Source organism: Aegilops tauschii, chromosome 2 (assembly GCF_002575655.3).
Source record: "Aegilops tauschii subsp. strangulata cultivar AL8/78 chromosome 2, Aet v6.0, whole genome shotgun sequence".
Lineage (NCBI taxonomy): Eukaryota > Viridiplantae > Streptophyta > Magnoliopsida > Poales > Poaceae > Aegilops > Aegilops tauschii.
In genome coordinates this window covers 584,681,231-584,685,114 of record NC_053036.3, presented here as the reverse complement: position 1 = coordinate 584,685,114, position 3,884 = coordinate 584,681,231, and positions in this window count along the sequence as shown.

The following is a 3,884-nucleotide window of genomic DNA, read 5'->3' as shown; positions in this document are numbered from 1 at the left end:
GCCGTGCACCAGGGCACTTGTGGCGCGCCGCAAGCGCTCTTGCGAGCATCGTGGCTTTTATTAGGAGTATAATTTAGTTTTGTAAGGTGATCTCATTAGTTTTGGGATGCAAATGATAAATCCCGAACGTTCGGGAATCATTAGCGTCCTTAATTAAGTATGTAAGAGGGAAAGTTTGGAAACCTTGTGTATCCGTACGCATTTTGTAAGTAGGTGCATATAGCACAAACTTTACTATATACTATCGCACTACGCGTCTCTCTCTATATATGCTTGCAGACTGTGCTACTCCCTCCGTCCAGGTGAATAAGTCATCTTTGGTTGTGCACCGTGTCCAAGAAGGAGGGAAGACTTTATACACCTAGACGGAGGGAGTACTACTATTACTTATGTACGTGCAAATGCACGTTTTAACATTACGATGCGGTTTTTGTAAAAGTAGAAAAACAACACTAGTCAAGCTTGTGAAATGATTCAATGCAAAACAAATGCAAAAATGCTCAATTGATTCTTTACTTTTAGCTTCCTTCTCGGTGGTTATTTCTCAGTCTTACTTTGTACGGAGTATCTCACTGGTCGGAAAGGCATGCAAATTCCCAAGCCACTTCCTACACCTTGTATCGAATTTTTTGCCTGACAAGTTGTGCCGTGCAAATGGAATTCCAACTTGAGTAGGAGTACTAGTACTACTAGTAGGAGTACCAGGGGCCAGTTTGTTTAGGTTTCTAGATTAGTAGTAATCCCATTACTACTAGCTCCGTCCTGGTTTATTAGTCCCCATTGTAATCTGTGTCAAATTTTGATCATAAATTTAACTAATGAAATGTTTGTGCATGTCAGATGCACTAACATTTTATCAGTTAAATCTTTGGTCAAAATTTACCACAAATTACAATGGTGACGAATAAACCAGGACGGAGGTGCTAGTAGTGGTTTAGAAGCCCAAATAAATGAGTGATGCGCCTTAATGTTACTCTCCACTGTGACTAGTCTTATGTGAAAAGCTGGGGAAGAGACGGCTTATTTTTTAAGCCGCCAAAAGAACTGGTCCTAGGAGTAGTAGCTAGGGATACTAGGAGTAGTATCTAGGGATCGAGTGTGCGAGATGAACCGGAGAAAGTAAATGCAGAGAGATGAAATGCAAAAAAGACGGAGGGATGTGATGGTTGCTTGTCTGTTTATTTTACCTGGCCACTTATTACTGGCAGTTGTTGGGTTTTGTGATATGACGGCTTTACTGCCACGCCACGAGTGGGGTGAGAGTGAGACTCCCGTGCAGCGCCGCCCTCTACACTTGTACTACATCGGTCGTGGTTTATTAGTCCCCCATTGAATTTGACTGAAGATTTAACTGACAAAATGTTAGTGCATGTCAACAAAAACTATATCATTGGATTCGTATTTGAAGATAGTTTTCAATGATATAATTTTAGGTGACATGCATCAGCATTTATCGTACTATATATAATGTTAGTTCAATTTTTGGTCGTACTAATCTATAGTAGTAAGGTGCCCGTGCATTGCGCAGAAGAGTGAAATGCATTGATCGGGGAGTTGTTTACTTTGACAAAGGATGTGGGGGTCATCTCTAGAGCTCACAAACATCTGGGTGAAATAGATAAAAAGGTATCATTTGCAAACAAAAGCGTTCAACTGTTCAACCTGCATCCAAAACTTGTGAAGAAATAACACTGATTGTGCTTTGCAAGAAATGATCTTTAAGAATTAGTTTTTGAGTATCAATTGTTATACATGTTGGCTACAGATGACATGGCACTTTCTTATAGTCAACAGTTGGCTATACTATTAAGTATTAACCATGCCCTTATACACCTAGACGGAGGGATTAAATCAGGATGACTTGGAAGGTGCAGAGGAGATGTAAGAAATGGTTCATAGTAAGTCTTTCACCAGTACTATAGTAAAAATTCATAAAAGGAAGATTCTAGACTAAACTATAAATGGATACACTTATATTCATGCGCGATACTCCAATAGAGCAAGGTCATGCATGGAAGTCTCCACATGCTTAGACAGCGGATTACACTGAGCGAAGACTAATGATCAACATTTAACTTGATAATGCCAATGTCCAGGTGTACCTCCTTGGAGTCCCCGTGCATCGTGTTGGGGGGTAAATCATACCATGCGTCTTCCATGTCCACATCGGCGAGAAGGTCCCAGCTCTGCATAGTCCTAGTCAGCATGATGGAGCCGGTGTCGCCGCCCACGTACCTCGGAGGGGTAGTAACGGTGAGCACGCACCCGTACATCGGCCTCGTGTCAGTGTCAGCGTCAGTGGCGTCGCCCCTGACGCACACTACAGAGACAGGACGGCGGCCTGCGCTGGCCTCGCCGGTGCCCACGATCAAGAGAGGAAGACGCTGCTGAGGGAGTCCTGGACTAAGGGGTCCTCGGGCGTCCGGGCTGTTATCTATGGGCCGGACTGATGGGCTGTGAAGACATGAAGGCCGAAGACTATAGCCATGTCCGGATTGGACTCTCCTTGGCGTAGAAGGCAAGCTTGGTGATCATCTATGAAGATTCCTTTCTATGTAACCGACTCTATGTAACCCTAGATCTCTCCGGTGTCTATATAAACTGGAGGGCATAGTCTGAATAGAGGATACACATTATCATATTCATACAGGCTAGACTTCTAGGGTGTGGCCATTACGATCTCGTGGTAGATCAACTCTGGTAATACTCATATTCATCAAGATCAATCAAGCAGGAAGTAGGGTATTACCTCCATAGAGAGGGCCCGAACCTGGGTAAACATCGTGCCCCCCCTCTCCTATTACCATCGATCCTAGACGCACAGTTCGGGACCCCCTATCCGAGATCAACCGGTTTTGACACCGACATTGGTGCTTTCATTGAGAGTTCCACTGTGCTGTCGATGAAAGGTTCGATGGCCCCTTCAATCGTCGGCAAATGACGCTGTCCAAGGAGGAACCTTCCTCCCCGGACAGATCTTCGTATTCGGCGGCTTCGTACCACGGGCCAACTCGCTTGGCCATCTGGAGCAGATCGGCAGCTATGCCCCTAGCCATCAGGTCAGATTCGGAAGCTTGAATTATGTCGCGGACATCCGTGGAGACTTGATCTTCACCGGATTCGAGACTGCGGCGATCGCTCACCCCGATGAGCATGACTTAAATCTATCACTGGATCACATCTAGGAGATGGTTCCTGTTGCTGCAACGACCATAAGGCCGGAGCAGATTGCTCCATCCGAGGCCACAGAGTCTGCGGTGTTGGAGCCGCACACAAAGTCAGCTTCATGCAACATCTTTGATAACGAAACGTCGGACTCGTATCCGGCTGCGAGTTCCGAACCACGCGCGCCCGCGAACACCAAGCTTGATCGGGTATTGATTTTCGAGTTCAGCACCGCAGATACCTTTCAACACTTGCCCTTGGGTGATGTGCTAAACTCATTAAAGAACCTGTCCTTGGCGGGCGACTCTCAGCCGAATTATGTCCAGTTCGAACTGGAGGCTGATGACGGAGAATCTTGTTCCCCACCCACCACCCACTTCATCGCCACTGTCGAAGACCTAACGGAAAACCTCGATTACGACTCCGAAGACATCGATGGTATGGAGAACGATGCCGGAGAAGAGGAGGCCCAAAACCTGCCGTTCACCGGACATTGGACGGACACTTCCTCATATGACGTATACATGGTGGATACACCAAAGGATAATAGCGGTGACGACAAAGAACACCCAAAGGAGGACCCTCCGAAAACACAGCCAAAGCGCCGGCGTCAGGGGCGCCGCTCTAAATCCCGCCGCAGCAGGGACAGCAACACTGGCATAGGAGACGGAAACACTCCGGACGGTGCCGAAGATACAGAAGAACCCGATGGACAAATC